This window comes from Pantherophis guttatus, chromosome 1 (genome assembly GCF_059756535.1).
Source record: "Pantherophis guttatus breed Tessera chromosome 1, ASM5975653v1, whole genome shotgun sequence".
Lineage (NCBI taxonomy): Eukaryota > Metazoa > Chordata > Lepidosauria > Squamata > Colubridae > Pantherophis > Pantherophis guttatus.
The window spans coordinates 95,549,705-95,569,547 of record NC_142063.1 but is presented as its reverse complement, the minus strand read 5'-3'; the positions used below and the strand labels follow the sequence as shown (position 1 = coordinate 95,569,547).

Sequence of the window (19,843 nt, the reverse complement as noted above, 5' to 3'; positions counted from 1 at the left end):
CAATGAGACCATCTCTAAGTTAAGGAGTATCTGCTTCTCGAGGTTAATTGGATGGAAGGATGGGGCAAAATAAAGTATCACCCAAATATGACTCTTTAGTGAATAAAATAAATGCTTGCTTCATTCTGCATTTCAGTACGGTACTCAGGGCCGGATTTAGATGAAAAGAGGCCCTAGGCTATTCCATTTATGAGGCCCTTTCACCTATAGTGAGTGTAATTTTAATTTTGCTAACAATTTGAATGTAGGCCCCTCTTGATCTTGAGGCCCTAGGCTGAAGCCTAGTTAGCCTATAGGAAAATCCGGCCCTGACGGTACTGAACTATGAAACTAGAAAACCATATACTGTAGATAGGAGAAATAATCCTATTCTTCTGCAGGCATCTATCTATCTATCTATCTATCTATCTATCTATCTATCTATCTATCTATCTATCTATCATCTATCTATCTTGTATGACACCAGTCTCTCCAAAGGCAGCTCTATAATATGGTATGTAGGTATATCATAACTTCTTTTAATCAGGGTATCTGTACTATATGTCTATATCAGAAGCAGAAAGTCTGTGGCCTGCCAGATGTTGCTGAACTATATCTCCCAGCACCCCTCAGTACTTTCTATGCTACTTGAGACTGGCATCAGATAGTTAGGCATCACATGGAGATCTTCTATAACACATCAAACCATTCGTTAAAAATGTATAACTCTTTTTTAAAAAAATCCTGCATTAACTATGCCCTAATTTTATTGGTGATTCCAATGTTCTAATATTAAGAGAATATGAAAAAATATTGATGTATTCTTCTCACACCCCCACATTCACAATTTTTATGACTATCACTTTAGTTTTTTTTAAAAAAAATCTTCAATACAATCAAAGTGTCTGTTCTTTTCTTTAAAATAAGGTGCTCCAATTCCTTAATCATAATGATTCTCAATTTTGGAACCAGATCTAAGTATCTTTTGGGAGATACAGCACAATAATTTTGGGGAACTAAATCAATGCAGTTTATTTTGATTATTCAAATTTATTTGAGGATCAAGCTAAAAGCAACATTAATGTAGAGGCTTATTAAAAACAGAGCTATCAGCAATGGAAGTAATAATATTGCTAGGAATATTAATAATTAATAATAAACTAATAAAATAACATGAGTAGGAATCATTGCGAGGCTGCAGAGTTAATATTCTTTTATCTATATAACCCTATTAAAAACTCACTTCTTAGCTTCTTTTAGGCTTGTAGGAAAATTCCTTGGTTTACTTGTGTACTATATTCTGGATTCCTCCCCCCTGCCCCATATATAAAAAAAGAGTGTTTCATGGTATGTGCAATAGTGTGGGATCACATAGCCTGATCCTTTTGTATTTAAGAAGATTCCTCTGGCAGCTTTTTTTTTTTCTTAGAGATTTTTTTTTAAAAAAAACTTTATTGTTAAAAAAAAATTGTACACGGTGGAACCATCTTGGCGATATCTCCGCCATACAAAGTATAACACAACTGTCTTATGTATTCAATATACATTACTACTTACTAATTATATACACATACTTAACCTCTTATAGACGCTTACACTTACATACTATATTACATATATTGCCTCTTGTTTCAGTCTGAACATCCTTGTTCTTATCCGTTCCGACTTCTATTCCTTAAGTCTAACCATTGATAAAATCTATTCCAAATCTCATAGTATTCTGTCTCCTTCATTTTTCAGTTCTAGCGTCAGGTCGCGGGGAAACACTGTGTGCGCTCGCTCGTCGGGGCCACGCTCCAGCAAAGTCAAACTTCCGGGTTCTAGCTCGCATTGGCACCCGACAATCAGCTGGCTGGCACACGTGAACAGGCCAGTTTTTGGCACTGCCACACGTGCAAAGGGATCACGCTCCGGAAAAGCCAAACTTCCCAGTTCTGGCACGCATGCGCACCCGACAATCAGCTAGCTGGCATGCATGTGCACCGGTTTTCGTCACTGCAGCGCGCTCAAAGGACAGCTGATCGTTATGCCCGCATGCGCACCAAAAACCCAGAAGACAAACAGGCAAGGCTGCGCATGCCAGGCGACATGGCTTCGGGTGCCACTTTGGGCATGCGTGCCATAGGTTCGCCATCACGGGTCTATCACATTCTGCACAGTCAAGTATTTTCTTTCTTATTTCCCTTTCTTTAGGTAAGTTTTCATCTCTTCCAGAGATTTTTGTTTGTACAAGTTGCATACTGATGGACAACAATTCCTGTGTGGATGTGAATCTGAAAATCATTTACAACTGGATATCACAAGATACGATCTACTGTAGTCAGTTCAAAGCTTTTAACCAAGCCATTTATTATGTCAATAGCAGAGATTTGAGATGCTGAATTAATGGGACTGAACACATAGATAGTTCTGTCTAGAACATATTCTAGCTGAAGGGCTGAAGGCTGAAGGCCTCTCAGTTCTGCTGTCATACTTTAGAGCAGGCTTTCCAAATCTCAGTTTCTCAGTTACTTTTAGGCTACAAATCCTGCCATCCTTATCTTTTTTTAAAAAAAATATGGGAGTTACAGTCCAACTTTACTCTTCACGGTTTAAGTAAATGTTGGACACCATCTTTTACTGTTTTAATTTGAATTTCTGCACTGAGCAGGAAATTTAACTTAATAGCCAATATGGCTTCTTCAACTCTATAAACTTGGGGAACTAATTCTGTGAAAAACATTTCTATTAGCAGTTATTCTTTGTAAAGATCCTTTGGGATAAGCTGGTTGCATGGTATGCACTCCATTTTACTTGACTTGTATATTAATAACTGCATTACTATTAGTGTGAACTTTATACCCTCCATATGTAACCAGATGTGCTGTCATAAATGTGATTAATTAAATTTTCCACAAGGGCAGAAGAATTAACTATCTAAAGAAGATTTAACACTGGTCACCTAAGAGAAATGTCCTGCAATGATTGTCATAGAATAGCTTCCTGGATTATAGGCTTTTTTTAAAAAAAAAATCAAATAGAACCAACTGCATTTTGTAAAACTTCTGCTCTGAATAAGTCAGAGAAAGAGAAAAAGCAATACAAAATGTTCTAACAGCATCCTAGTGACCCTGAGAGAATATTTTTTTTTCATAGTACAAGTCACCAGAAAATTAGCACTGCAGTATCTGAAAGGAATTTCATAGAGTAGATAAATTATCCTTTCTTGTACTATAATAAATTGAAGGAAAAAAAATAAATACAATGTGGGTTTGTGATATCCTGGAAATACACATTATTTAGATAATTAAACACCATGGAATCATTTACGAAGATGCTAATTTGGCTGATTTCTTTTCAACCTTTTATGTTCAGGTTCTCTACAGCAGAATTGGATGATTACCCAAAATCATCTGAATAGAAAAGAATTTGTATAATGAATGTTTCTTTCTTTTCTTTTCTTTTCTTTTCTTTTCTTTTCTTTTCTTTTCTTCTTTATATTTTCAATGCTAAGCTTGGCTATACCAGATCCATTCTATTTGCAAATCATTCTTACTAAGAATTGGCATTGGCATCCTTCAGTCTTAAGAGACTATGTTATCATGCTCTGGAAAGAGGTCTTAAAACAGCAACTGGTGTGACTAAAAAGGCCAATTCAAGAGTGGCAATCCCTTCCACACTGAGGGCAGATACATTCTGTTCCCTACCCAGCCCCCAGATTTTGCTGGTTCTGGGTCTGCCTCTTTGCCTCAGTCTGCTGAACAAGTGTCTCTTCGAATTGGAGGAGGCCATGCTGCATCTTTAGCCTCCAAGCTGAATGATCGGAGGTCAAGTTTTCCCAGTCATTAATGTCCATTCCCAAGGCCTTTAGATCCCTCTTGTAGATATCCTTATATTGCAGCTGCGGTCTCTCTCTGAGGTGCTTTCCCTGTACTAATTCTCCACACAGGAGATCTTTTGGAATCCGACCATCAGCCATTCTCATGACATACCCAAGCCAGCGTAGATGTCGCTGTTTCAATAGTGTATACATGCTAGAAATTCCAGCACGTTCCAAGACTGCGCTATTTGGAACTTTGTCATGCCGGGTGATGCCAAGAATATGTCGGAGACAACGCATATGAAAGGTGTTCAACTTTCTCTCCTGCCGTACGTAAAGGTCCAAGATTCACTGCAGTACAAGAGTGTGCTCAGGACGCAGGCTCTATACACCTGGATCTTTGTAGCTTCTTATTAAGCCATACTCTCTCTGTAAGTCTGGAAAATGTGGTGGCTGCTTTACCAATATGTTTATTCAGCTCAGTATCTAAAGAGAGTGTCGGAGACATGTTTTTTTTCTTATTAAGAATATTTAACTGATATTTCTTTGTCTTCGCCATCCCTGGATCCTAATGTGCATGTTTAGTGTGGTGATCGGTTCAAATGTTGTATGATCTTTAGCTAATTGTTCCTCAGCCAAGTTAACCAATGGTTGTGCTCTGAAAAAACTTAACCTCTAAATAACAGATTTTGCAGTATCGCTGCAAAGTTTGCAGTTTACTGAGTTTATTTTCTGCACTATGCAAGAGCTGCCATCATTTTGTGAAACATCAGAGAAGCCGAAAAATCTTCAGTTCAATGTGTGGCTATTCAGGCAAGACTTGTTTGTTATTCCAAACAATTCTGACAGTGTTACCTCAAGCTGGGCCAAATGAAACGGAGCAACAAACCTGGCAGTCCTTCCGTCTAGGAAGGTGAGATATTTACATTTATTTATTTACCATTATTTCTAGCTCACCTCAATTCTGATAAACTCTGGGCAGTAAACAACATTCATAATAAGAAACAAACACATAATGCAGTCCCTATCCCACAATGATATCCTGCCTACCCAGGCACCTTGGGTCAAAGCCATGATGATATAGGATTGCTTTACCTTGCTTTTGAACGCAAAGAGTGGTAGGGCTGCATGTACTTCCAGGGGTAAAAAGTTCACAAAATAAAGTCTAACACAGTGAAGGTCTCTTCTCTTATCCTTCTTATCTTACCTTGACCTTCTTTTATCTATAACAGAGGTCCCTAACCCCTGGTTTGTGGATCGACACCAGTCTGCAGCATGACAGAAACTTGGGCCACGCAAACAAGCAAAGCCCCATCTGCGGGATGCAGGCAGCATGCTAAACCATGCCTTCTCCAATCCACGGAAAAAGCTCTCTCCACGAACCAGTGCCTAGTGCCCAAAAGCTTGATCTAGAACTTATCTTGACTATCAGGAAGGGTTCCTCAACATGCCCCCCCCACTATATGCCTGGACTGGATGGGCAAATTCAATTTTGGCCTTGCTGGAATGGGACTTTCATCTGTAACAAAGGTGTGTGGAAGTAGAGTTTTAGAACATCCTTCGCTGTTGACATTATACAGGTACGATAAGTTGTATAAAACAGAAGTAAAATAAAATAGCTAACTTCTCGGGCAGTATTTGGGGAAGACCAAGTAAGAGGGGAGTACACACAAATAAGGGGTTTTGCACTCTTTGGGAAAAGTTCCTGGTTTTTGGAATCTTTCCATTTTACTGCAACTGTCCTATATGCTGTAGGAGTATCTTATATAGACTCTTGTTGCCTTCAAAATATCAATAAGGCTCACACCAGAACTGCCTTCAAATCTATTGGGAGAGTCTCCAACTGAAGATTCCTCTGAAAACCAATTAGAACCATCAGGTATCCAGGACAATCCAATCTTGACAAGGTGGGGAGCATAAGCACTTGTTGTGGTCTGCCAGCAGCCTGCGGAGCTGGCAGCAGAGTCGGACAGTGAGGAGGCTGGGGAGGAACATGGGCCAATCCTGGAGTCTGGGGAAGGCTCGGACGAGGGCTCTGCGTTAGAGGCAGAGATGGGGCCAGGGCCATCTGGGAATTATGTGTGGACTCCGGAGCCTCCAGAGTCAGATATCAGAGAGGCAGAGGAACAGGGGGAGCCTGTTCCTAGTGCATGCGTGCGCAGAGCTGCCTGAAGGCAAGAACAGTTAAAACAAAAGGGACGACTTGGGAGTAAGGCTTGGAGATGATTGGCCCCTCCCATAAGACATAAAGGAAGAGCAAAGGCACATGGGCCTTTGCAGAAAGCAACGTTGTGGATGGTGTCGATTTGTACTTTGAAGCTCTGTTTTTGACTCTCTGTTTCTGTGTGGCCTTGCCAAGATAATTGCCAATTAGATCTTTGGCAGCGTATCAAAGAAGATAAAGATGGGTGTTTACCAGCCTTATCCAAAGGACTGTGGCAGACTTCTGTTGGACTATTTATAAACGCTTGGTGATTCAGCACTTGCTGTGAATGGAAGGAATTCACAGCCATTAAAATTTAAAAAAAAGAGTTTGTGGTACTAATTGTGTGCTTTTTACTATATCAGGAAGCCTAGGTCAGAACAGCACTGTACCAGATTTATATGTGATGGTCTATTTGTTTCTTGTGCATTTGTAAATATGCCAGAATTATTGAAGAGTGGACAATATGTACATTTTTAAAATTTAAATACATTCTTTACAATATCACATTTGGTTGTGATTTCAGGAGAATATTATTTTGAATATTATTTTGGAGCAACATTTGGTTATAGCGATAGCACTTAGACTTATATACCACTTCGCAGTGCTTTACAGCACTGTCTAAGTGGTTTACAGAGTCAAAATATTTTCCCCAACAATCTGGGTCCTCATTTTACCGACCTCGGAAGGATGGAAGGCTGAGTCAACCTTGAGCTGGTGAGATTCGAACTGCCAAACTTCTGGCAGCGGCTGGCAGCAGAGGTAGCCTGCAGTACTGCACTCTAACCACTGCGCCACCACAGCTCTTATGTTTCACAGGATCAGGAATTTTTAGAAAGAAATACACAATTGAAATAAAAATGATGTTGATGGGCATAGCAAGCAGAATAATGAGAAAATTTATTATATGCTGTACAGTTTTCTGGAAATATTGATTGCAAGTGGAAGCATTCAAGACAAATCATGGTCCAAAATGCTACTTTCAAGTTAAAGGACCATATAAACAAACTCTCCCCCATCCTTCCCCTAACATTCAGAATGCTTTCTAGAAATTTTGGAAATTGTAATCATCGCACAGTTGGGAAGTACTCAAAATTTGACACAGTGCTTGAGGTACAGCTTGGCTATTGTAGATTATTTATTTATTTATTTATTTATTTATTTATTTATTTATTTATTTATTAGTTCGATTTATATGCTGCCCTTCTCCGGAGACTCAGCGCGGCTTACAATGCATTAAGCAATAGCCTTCATACTTTTGTATATACCTGCTTAGTAGGGCTTTCGGGCCCACCCTAAGTGGTGTTTTTTTTTATACAAAGTCAGCTTATTGCCCCCACAATCCGGGTCCTCATTTTTTACCTACCTCGAAAGGATGGAAGGCTGAGTCAACCTTGAGCCTGGTGAGATTTGAACTTGCAGTAATTGCAGGCAGCTGGCAACTAAGTGCTACTTTAACAGCACTTAGTCCACTGCGCCACCAGATAATGATTTGATGTTGAAGGTGATGATGCTGATGATTCCTCTTGTGTTAGAAATTATGCTTTTATTGATTCAGCTTATGATCAAGCTTTATTTCTAAGAGCCTCTTTATATGTTCTTTCACCAATCCAGATACTGTATAGTCTGTACTCTATTATCTAGTAGATCTTGCTGTATTGGTTGAATATTCAGTAAGACCCATTTACTAAAACCACAATTTTCATCTGTCGGAGCAGATCCTAGCCCACTCGTGGTGAACCTTTTGGGCTTTGCATGTCAAAATTTCAGAAAATGCCTAACTTGATTCTGTTGGTGTGTCATACACACACACACATACACACACACACACACCAAAAGAGAAACATTCTGTACATAGTCATTCATTTTAAAAAAGGTACAGTCCAATTGTGGTGTGATCTCCAGAATCTATTAGGCATTACTTACCTTCAGGTAATTTTTCCTTTCTATTGACAGGGCCCTGTGGCCTACCTGAGGCAGCTCCGGATCGCATGAAGCCTTTGTTCTTAAAACAGTTTTGGAGAACGTTCCTCTGTGCAGCCCCCAAAAACTGTATGAAAGCACAGCCTATTCTTGCACGATTTTTCAGAGACTCCGGAGCCTGTACCCTATTTTCGGGCATTCTCCTCAGCCTCCAAAAATCACCCAAGAATGAGGTGTGCTTTCAAGAATAATTACTGTCAGATGCTGGTGAATGCTGGTGTGTCACCAAAATGTCATGGCGTATCACCTTTGACAGACATGCCATAGATTCTCCATCACTGTCCCAGCCTACCTAACACACTCAATTGGACATATATAACAATTCCTAAAAGCAGAACTATAATAGTAAACTTAATTTGTTGAGATGGTAGAGAACACACAGCTGCTCTTTCCTTTCTTGAAGAGCTGATTTATGGGGCCGTTATTTATGTGACAGGGTTATATAATGATGCTTGATGTATAGTAAATATAGGAGAGAAATCAGTTGTTAGCAAATTACAGAACCACAGTGTTATTCATGATTACAGTGGGGGGTGGGGGAGAGAGAAAAGAAATGTGAGAAGCAAAAACATTAGTTACTGAGACATTTTTGCTTTTAATAATGGAAATCCAAACAGAGAGAATTCTGAAGTAAGTGTAAAAGCTCTTCTTCGCAATTAGAGGTTGACATACTTATTTAAGCAACCATCTTCTATAATTTTTATCCTCCTTCAACATAGACATGTTTCCTTAGGTTTCTCAGAAATGCTTTTCACTTATAACAAACATAAATAAAAATCAGCCAAATAAATGCGATATGCTCAAATTTCAAATGGCTCAATTATTTGTCTGTTTTCTGTCTACATATTAATTTAAAGCATTTTTGTGCACAGTGTAACTGCCTATAGAACTAGGAAATCAGATATTTTTGCATCTTGATTTCAATTTGTCTCCCAATACAGCAGGGAATTATAAGATAAAGAGGGTTGTTTTGGGTTTATTCATTTTAGAGGTGAATTTAGCAGATGTTTGTCTGGTATGCCAGACAAAATCATTTGAAAGCTCTGGCTTTTTATCCTTTAATTTGCCAGATCCAGGAGTCTCCTTCATTTACACAATGCATTTTTGGAAGGAATAAGCCTTTCCCCAAAGCTGCATACATTCCCTTTCTGATAGGTGCCAGTAGCTGGGGCCACAATACCCTCTCCATGTTGCTTGCACAGTGGATTGTGAATTCTTTTGGAAGGTTTCTTACTTAAGATCATTTTAAAATTGCAAGAGCTCTCCACTTTTATTCAATTGATATAGCTGCCCATTTCACCATGGTCATTCTGGGTGACTTACAATGCTTAAAAACACAACCAATCCAGTGGGGGGTTCAAAATTTTTTACTACCGGTTCTGTGGGTGTGGCTTGGTGAGCATGGCATGACTTGGTGGGTGTGGCTTGGTGAGCATGGCAGGGGAAGGCCTGGAGTGAGGAGGGAAATCTCCATTCCCTCCTCACTCCAGGGGAAGGATACTGCAAAATGTCCATTCCCTTCCCACTCCTGGGGGAAGGATATTGCAAAATCCCCATTTCCTCCTGATCAGCTGGGACTGGGGAGGTAGAGAATAGATGGGGGTGGGGCCGGTCAGAATTTTTACTACCGGTACTCTGAACTACTCAAAATTTCCACTACCGGTTCTCCAGAACTGGTCAGAACCTGCTGAAATCCACCTCTGAACCAATCACAAAAATAAAATATGTATCTGACAGCCAAAGTGCAAAACACAAAATGCAATTGAACCACAATGAATTTATTCAACAATCCAACCTCCATCCAGAAGTCTATGCATATAGATTTGCTATATATCGCTTCTATAATATAGGTACTTGTGGGTGGGTCATGAAAGCTTATGCCACATGAACTACTTAGTAAATAGAATTACAAGTAGCAAACCTTCTGGAACATTTCAAAAATGACTTTGATGTATGACTTAAAAAGTTCTTAGTCAATCAAGAACAGGGGAAACACACACACAATATTGGCAGATATCTTTTCAGTAAGGTCATATTGCACTGATATATATTTTTTGAAATGATACATATAAGAAGGGTTTTTTGTTTTGTTTTGTTTTAAGTACCATAAAACAATAATGCATGGCCATATATTTGGCCTTTTTAGCAAATTTTGAAAAAAAAATATGTTAAACAAATTGTTTATATAAAAATAAGATCTTTAATTGCTGGGCTAATCCTCAGATGCATCTTATTATCAGTGCATGGCAAATGAACAAGGATGAGCTACTAAGAATAAGTAGTAGTAGTTACTGCTACTTACTGAAACTAACTTCGCCAACACTTCAGGTCTACTTTTTAAGCAAAATGTAATAATGTAAGGCCAAGTCTCATTTGAGTCAAGTTTGATTTGTGATAACTTCAGATGTTATTGTCTTGATAACAAGCTACACTGTCTTCATTTGATTTATGTTTCAGCATCTCACTCTAAGTAACAGTACTGGGATTTTTCCAGTAGTATGCTTTCCAAGTACTTACCAGATCTGGCTCTGCTTAACTTCTGAGATGAAACAAGTTCAGCATTACTGAATAAAAATAATCACCTAGTCACAAAAGTGGAATTTGATAGACCTTTCTTTCTTTCTTGTAAAGGATTCATGTTTGCAGTCTTGGATAGTGAATATAATTATTGTACAATCAGTTTTGGAAAATTGTAATACTTTGGATAGCTAATACATTTTTTTCATTAGATAGATTCTTTCTCTCAATGGTATAAAATGGTTTGTCATGAATGCGACTGCTTGAAGACTCCTGGATTGGAGCTGAAAGGCAAAAGGGAGCAGAATGTCCCCTCCCACATGTTGGGGTAGACCAGGTGTCTCGATAAACACTTAATCTTTCCCCTGGCTAAAGCTGATGAAGGGAGGAGAACCTGTGACTCAAAAGGTTAATTCAATTGCCTAACATTCAGGAAGCCCAAGTTTGAATCCAAGTAAGGGTATGGCTAGCTGGTGAAAGCTAAAAAGCTTGAAATAGATCTATACTAGTCTCCCTTTATTTCTTTATCAGCAAAATATGATATTTTATATATATATATATATATATATATATATATATATATATATATATATATATATATATGCATATTCTTTCTAGCCAGGTTTTACCTACGTAAACTAAGTTGTTCTACATATATACACACACATATATATGTGTGTGTATATGTAGTGTATATCACCATAATGAAAGAGGATCCTTTTTCATTATGGTGAGGTATATATGTAATAAACAAATAAATATTAATATTCACTGCCAATATTTCCCTTTGACATAAAGATCTCTCTTTACATCTTTCCCTAGTAGAATCAGTGTCTGCTTAAGAGTACATGGCCCTCCTAGGTGCTGTTGGCTGATGACACCGCTGCCTGCCAATGCAAAAATGTGCATTTTTGGAATAATTTGGAAGGAAGAATGATGCTGGCACTCGCTAAGCTTTGCCGCCTAACCAGTGCCTACTCAGACTTACCCTAAAGCTAGTCCTGCTCAGAATACAGTATATCAAATGTCTTTTTAGAAGTTAGAATCGTTTGAATGGATTGACATAATTTTTCTCTATAACCTTTCTGTCTCCTATTATAGGTAAAAATATCTTGTCTGTAATAACCGTGCTGGCTAGGTTTCTCTCTTTTTTTTACTTGATAGCTTACTTCTAATTAGTGTTTGCATCTTTTCTTCCTTGCTGTTTCCCTAGGTCAGTTTTGCATCCTCATCAGAATGCTGAGATGTCATCTCCATGATTCTAAGCTCTTGAAATCTCATTTGTGCTAATGAGAGTGTCAAGTTGCTTAGTTCTGGTTTGTGCTATATTTTATCTTAGTAGTAGCTTCTGCACATTTATGTACACATTTAATTCAGTAAACTGCAGATTTTTAAAGGCATATTCAGAAAAATGAACTTGAAGTGTAAAAGCAGCTTAAGCTAGATGCGAACAACATGCATACAACATAGATCAATCATATCAGAATGGTTCACTTTATCATATATTAGATCAAATTTCTTCCTCCTCATAATTTTATAATAGATATTGTAGTGTCCGCAAACTTTCCATTATGGACAGATCACTATATCAAAATATTACTTAGGCTAGCATTTGATTTCTGCCATTACAATCCTAATTGTTTTCCTAGCTATTAGTATTCTGCTAAGCTAGAAGTTCTGATTTCTAAATTAAATTTTAAATTTTAAAATTTGGCAGCTGCCAAACTGAATCTGTTTGGATTCCTCATTAATGATTTGTAAATAAGGTAAAAGATAAATGGATACTGTTAAAAAATTCAGAAGTGCATTGTGTATTCATGTATGTCTTAGGAGGCATTATACGCTTCACTGTTCATTTTGTTGGTAGTGTTGCAGGTGATCTTTAAAGGGTCACAGCAACCCAGATTTATTTGCCACTTTTTTGTGCCTTCCCATCATAGTCCCTAAACGTAATCCTCCAAGGCTGTTCTGCCTTGGTTTGGTTCTTTAAAACTGAATTCTCTTTCTCTTTCCACCAACTCTATGAGCTGATCTCCAATTCTAGAAGCAATACAGCAGTATCTCAAAGAAGCAGTACAGGAATGCCTTCTTTCTAACTTCACCCCTGGCTTACCTTCTCTGATTCATATTTGAAGACTGGACTTCTGTGTATATCAGAATTGCACCTTATAATTTATTGGGGAGAAGAAACTCAACCCCTGCTTGTTCTCATTCTAGGATAAATATGCTGAAATATATAATGTATGATGACAATTTGTCCCATGTATATTGTAGCATTTGTTTTTTTCCCTCCTTCTGAATTAGGAAATGCACATGCATACCATGTTTCTGAATATCAGTGATAAGGATTTTTAGCCTACAGGATGGTATTGATGTACTGGATTCCTCTAGTTGCCATGAATCCATCTGATATCCTTTTCCCGAGGAGCTAGAAGAGAACAATGGGAGAGCCTTTGCTGTTATCTGACAGTAAGAAAAAAAATGTTCTGGATCTGTGTAATCTAATGTGACCTGAATAAAATACTTTGGATTTCTACAGGCAATATTTTACAAACACTGAACGGGGGGGGGGGGGACTAGTAGAGATGTATTGCAGCTTTAGAGCAGAGTATGTACATATTCTTAATAAACCCTGCTTTTTGATAATCAGTTGGGGCAGGGGATGGGCTGAAGTATTACTAAATTCTAAATGCTTCTAATCAAGCTGCATTCATTTCTGGAATCCACAAATCATAAGACATGTTTTCCGCTATCTTGGATATTACCTCTACTTATTTATCTCTTGGGCTCCTCATTTCACTTCTTCATAAGGCCACCTAGATATTTACTACTTTATGTAATATCATTCTTTGCAATTAATTTCTCATTAGGCTATACATAAAATCAGTGCAGGTACATCACCCTGCCAACAAAAGTGCGTATAGTCAAGGCTATGATTTTTCCTGGGACTGCAAGGCAATCAAACCAGTCAGTCCTAGAGGAGATTAACCCTGACGGCTCTTTAGAAGGCCAGATCCTGAAGATGAAACTGAAATACTTTGGCCACTTAATGAGAAGGAAGGACTCACTGGAGAAGAGCCTAATGCTGGGAACGATTGAAGGCAAAAGAAGAAAGGGATGGCAGAGAATGAGGTGGCTGGATAGAGTCACTGAAGCAGTCGGCGTGAGCTTAAATGGTCCCCAGGGGATGGTAGAAGACAGGAAGGCTTGGAGGGAAGTTGTCCATGGGGTCGCGATGGGTCGGACATGACTTCGCAACTAACAACAACAACAACAACAACAAAGCCAATGCACAGAAATAAAAGGAAAATATAATATATGTGTGTATATACACACACACACACAATAGTTTTAATGATTAAATAAGTACTTTATATATACATCCATACCCACAGTCTCACATAGATAGGAGATTCAAGAAGAAAATCTCAAAAAACTATACAGATATATAAAATAAAGAATTTGTAGGATTGGAATGCTTTGGTCTTTTCCAAAATGCACTACAACGGAGGGCATCCTTTCTAATCCTCCTTAGGTTACTATGGCCATTACAACTAACATTGCAAGTAGCCTTCCTTAAGAGTTCACATTATCCAGATGCCTCCTTCTTTTTATCACATGTTCATTCTCAATATTTGAAAATTAATACAAAGGAGACTGAGAACCTCTTATTTAGTAATATATTTTATTAGAAATCACAGCAATTAAAAATGCAAACAAAAAATAAAAGAATACAAGTAGAAGGTGCAGAAAAAAGAAATAGAAGGAAAATAGAAAAGAAAGAAAAATAATGCAGTGAAGAAAAAGAAAAAATATATAAAGAAAATACTTCCTCCTATAAACAATTTTCACTTACCATCTCCTTTTAAAATACAACAAATAATCTCTTCTTCCTATATCCCATTTATCTAAAAAAACAAATATTTAGAACCTCATAATTTCAATCCTGAGGTCAGAAAAGTCCATTAAGAATTACATGTTAATAATATATCTATTTTAACTTTGATCAAATAAACCCAACAGTATGTCCCTGTTTGCTTATACATTGCTTATACTTGCTTATACTTGTTACATTGAAGAGAAAAGTAATTTTATATATTTATTTTCTTTTCCTATATTATATACTTATTTTTTTTCTTTCATTCATTTCTATTTTTTCTTTCTTCTTTTCTGCATCTTCTGTTTTTTCCTTTGTTAGTCTTTTATTTTGTATATACTGGTTTTTATTGTTGCAACAAGATTACATGAAATTTTATAAAATTGCCGTGTTTGTGCTGCTGTAGAGACCTGTGGTAGAATGCCAAACAAAATAGCCAACAAATTGCTTTTAAATTCTTGGTTGTAAATCTTCAGATTTGCAACGAGAATTAAGTTGGAGTGAGATATATATACTTCACTTTTAGATCTTTAAAAAGACAGGGCTTAAATGTGATAAATGGCATAAATTATATTGTAAAGTTCATACAGCATTTTTTATGAAAAGCTACTGTTTTGTATGCATGATCTTGGACTGTGTGGATTACGTTAGATTGGAATGAAAAAAATATCTCAGGTAAACATAGACGGAGATGAAAAAAAAACACCCAATAAATAGGTTGAAAGCAAAGGGATTAGCTGTACCAGCTGTATAAAAATTACACAAGAGCTGCTTGATCTCTCAAATCCTCAAGGATTGCATCTGATCATACAATATTCAGAGCCATATGCTGTGTATATGTTTAACTTGTGGGTAGGACATATTTGATATATAATCTACATGTTTAATAGATAAGATTCAATAGGAAGAAAAGTACAGAGGAAGCAAATTCATAGTAGTTTCTTAAAAAAAATAAAAATAAAGCCAATGAGCTATGTAAACTCTTAACACCATAGAATGGAAAATACCGTGCTCCCAATTCATTATGTATAACCATCTGGCAACACTTTGGCGCCAGGCTTAAACAAAATGATGCATAGATTTAGTTTTTATTCTTTTTCTCTTTCTTTTTTCCAATCTGCCTTCTAGAATATGACAATAAATGTAGTTCCTCTCCTTGCCCTGGCTTAACCTTCCTCAGCTGGGATCAGTGATAAAGCTGGGATAGAAATCCAAAGCTTCCCATGTTAATGATAAGGGCACTTATCATCTGTTTAGTATAGAAGGCTCCAGATTGAGGAAGCTCATTTTAGACCAAACTGTGCTGCTTTAATGACACTGAAAGGCCAAGGGTGAAATGCTCCCGGTTCGGATCGGATCACCCGATCTGGTAGCGATGGAGGTGGCCCGCGCCCCCCCCCATGCCCAACTAAGACGCACAATCATCAGAGGCTTTTTTTTTTTTTTTACTTTTAAAAGCATTTTTTTCTACAACTTCGGCCAAAAAAGTGCTTTTAAAAGTAAAAAAAAAAAAAGCCTCTGATGATCGCACAGCTCGTCAAAGGCATTTAAAAGAAAAAAAACCCCTTTTTTTCTTTTAAATGCTCTGACGATCAACTTGAGTTCCCTGATCAGGGAACTCAGCTTGGATCGTCAGAGCATTTAAAAGAAAACAAGGGTTTTTTTCTTTTAAATGCTCTGATGATCCCAGCTGAGTTCCCTGATCGGCAGAGGCTTTTTAAAAAAGCTTCTGCCGATCAGGGAACTCAGCTTGGATCCTCAGAGCCTTTTGAAAACATTTTTTTACAACCTCTTAGATGAAGAGGTTGTAGAAAAAATGGTTTTAAAAGTAAAAAAAAATAAAATTGGCCACACCCACCCAGTCACATTACCTCCCCCACCAAGCCATGCCTACAGAACTGGTAGTAACAAATTTTAGATTTCACCCCTGTGAAAGGCTATGTCAATGATAAGTATCTTCATTATTTTGACTCTTGCTTTATATTTTTAGTTTCCAAGTCAGTTTTTTTCTATACCTCCAGTTTCATTTAGTAATAACAATAACCTAATAAAAAAAAAAGAGAGAGAGCCAGTATGATCTAGTGGTTACATCACAAGGCTAAAAAGCAGGAGACCATGAGTTCAAGTCCTGCCTTAGCCATGATAGCCAGCTGGGTGACTTTGGGCCAGTCACTCTCTCAGCCCAACTCACATCACAAGGATAATAAACAAACAAACGTATAATAAAAATGAATAAATAAACCTTTCCAATATACAGGCCGTTTTGTCTTAGAGTAAGAAAACAACAATATTTCAAAATAAAACAAATGGTGTGCCCTTCCAGAAGCCTCCTGAATAAACAGAAAATATTTTCAACTAGATGTGGTATTTAGATAAGGGAATAGAAGGGGAAGTGATCAAATTTGCAGACAACACCAAGCTGGTGGGACTAGTCAATGCTTTGGAAGATAGGCTTAAGATCCAGGAGGACTTTGACAGACTTGAACACTGGGCCCGATCCAACAAAATGCAATTCAGCGGTGAGAAAAGTAAGGATTTACATTTAGGCAAAACAAACAAACAAACAAACAAACAAACAAACATGCACAGGTATGAAATTGATGGTACATGGTTCAACAGCAGTAATTGTGAGAGAGATCTAGGACAACTATTTAAGTATTAGCCAACAGCATGTGCAGAGCTACCAAAAGAGCTGATATAGTGATAGGCTGCATCAATATAGGAATAGTATCAAGGTCATATGAAGTGTTAGTACTGGCTAATAACGCTTTGGTAAGGTCACATTTGGAATACTGCATCCAGTTTTGGTCACCACAATATATAAATGATGTTGAAACTCTAGAAAGAGTGGAGAGAAGAGCAACAAACATGATTAAGGTGCTGGAGGCTAAAATATATGAAGAATGGTTGTAGAAACTGGATATGTCTAATCCAATGATGGCTAACCTTTTCTGGACCGAGTGCCCAAAGCACGCGCACATGTGAATGCATGTGCATGTGTGCAAACCCTCAAAATACAATGCACATGCAGCCCCCACACATGCACCCCACCCCCGTGCATGCGTGCGCATCCCCCTGCATATGCCCACCCCATGCATGTGTGTGCCCTTGCACATGCCACACCCCTATGCATGCATGTGCGCCCCCCCACTCCCCATGCATGTGTGACAGAGACCTGATGTCCAGCTGGCCGGTGGGAGGCGCATGTGTGGTGGAGCTGAACTGGGGCGACAGCTAGCGTGCCCACAGAGAGGGCACTGCGTGCCTCCTGTGGCATGCGTGCCATAGGTTCGCCATCACAAGTCTAGTCTAACGAAGAGAATGACTAGGGGTGACATGATAGCAATTGTTCAATATCTGAGACCTGTCACAGAGAAGAGGGAGTCAGCCAAATCTTCAAAGTATATGAGGGAAAGACAAGAAGTACCTGATGGAAACTTATTGAGGAGAGATCTAACCTAGAACTAAGGAGAAATTTCCTGACAATGAGAACAATTGATCAATGGAATGGTTTGCCTCCAGGAGTTGTGGGTGCTCCAACACAGGAAGTTTTTAAGAAGAGATTGGACAGCCATTTCTCCAGAATGGTATAGGATCTGCTGCCTGAGCAGGGAGTTGGACTAGAAGACTTCCAAGGTCTGTTCCAACTCTGTTATTCTGTATTCTGTTTAACATATTTGAATGTGAACTTGTGAATTACAGGATTATCTGTAAATAATATCAACACCCTAAATTATAATGTATATTGAAATAACACCTGTTCCCTATTTCTAACATTCTAAGTTATCTGATTGTCAATAATCTTCAGTTAATAATGTATAAATATCATGGTACTGAAACAATTAAATATATCCAGATTTATAACAACAAAAAATGGGGAAAATATTGGTTCTGTTAACACCACAAAAACCTGCTATAGTTCGGATATTTTTTCTCTCCCTCCTGTAATTTTTCATTGTCTCTGACTCTCTAAGTGTTTAATGTGTTTAATGGAATATGGGAAATAGATAGTCATTTTATTCATCTTCAAATAAGAATTTAACTTTTATTCACTGGATTAAAATGGTTTATAAACTCTTTATTCTGATTGTTAAAATATATGTATGTGTCAGGTGCAAAAGACCAGGTCCACACATGGGAGTCCAATTAAACTGATTTATTGCTAAAAAACCTATACACAGGAATCTTCTCAGCTAAATATTGGTACCTGCTAAGTCATAAGGGTCAATGGCACTTGGGGTGGGGACTAGGTTCTCTTGTGGCTATGTAGGGATTCTAGGCTGATCCCCCTTTTCACTCCACCCTCAGGTTCGACTATCTCTTCTCCTACAGTATGAGATGTTAAACTTTGCCTTACCGGGCCTGAATGTATGTTTGTAAGCTGGTCACTCTGACAGCTGGAACTTCCAAAAGGCCTACAAGCTTCCTTCACACCCGTCTTTCTACCCACCACTCACAAAACTCACTCTGCCCAATTTCCTTTTCACTCCACAATAAGAACTAAGAGGAGATTCTCTGCTATACAATGCTTTGATTGACAGTTCTAATGCCCAATCATCCCACTAACAAAAGCTGGATAAACGTTATTTGAACTGTAAGACCTCTGGCAGCAAGATTCCCCTCAATATTTTATTTGCATTAGTTAATGGTTTGCCTTCAGCAGTATTTAATCTCCTAAAGTGTACAATAAAAAATCTCATTAAAAATTGAATATGGAAGAAGTGTCCCCTAGAAGATCTCTTCTTTTAATGGAACTAAAGTTTCCAATTAGAAATTGTATCTTTATTCCCTCAGAATAGAAAAAGGAGCAAAAGTACATTATTACTACCTGCTTTGAGAATGAGAGTAAGTTTTATGATTCTGTAAAGGAGCCTGACATCAAATACTGAAGCCTTGGTGATAGAACTCTTTGAAACAGTGAAAAATCTCTCATGATTATAAATATACACTCTTTTGTTATTGTTGTGTTCATAGAAGACATTGAACATAATGTAGTTAACATAATGTAGTTTGTTTGATTTTGGCTTAGTTTATTGCATGAAGCCAACCATCATACTTTATAAACTATAATTTTGGCTTTGTTCTATTTTACTAAAAAAGTATAATCCAACAAATCCTGGCTTAGTTTGATTTAGTATGAACGCAATACTGTCTTGTTCCCATAAAATGCAAAATGAAATTCAGTGAAACAATTCTGATGAATTTGGGATTAGGACAAACCTCTAGTTCATGACTGAAGCCTACAGAGGAGGAAGCCAGATTCCAGTGGAAAATGTTGTACCTTATTAAGTATTGGCAGATCTACATGTAAATTCAGGTGTCTAGCAAAGGTGGCAGCAGCATCTGATGCTTTCATCAAAATGATAAAAATGGCATTACACCCTGGCTATTTAAGTCCCACTCCTTTCTGACGTGCATTGTCACAAAGCATATACACTGACTGGATCATGACTCTTGCCTTGTGATGGCATGACAATGTTGTCAT

The 19,843-nt window shown here is 37.8% G+C and overlaps 1 long non-coding RNA gene across 1 annotated transcript; it reads right to left on the bottom strand.

Moving 5' to 3' along the window:
• Positions 1-12,632: 12,632 nt before the first annotated feature.
• On the bottom strand, positions 12,633-13,650 carry LOC132710623 (uncharacterized). The gene is made up of 2 exons (XR_009621305.1): positions 13,550-13,650; positions 12,633-12,909 (listed from the first exon to the last, which is right to left on the bottom strand). It is a non-coding gene; the product is annotated as an uncharacterized LOC132710623 (long non-coding RNA).
• Between the last annotated feature and the right edge of the window lie 6,193 nt (positions 13,651-19,843).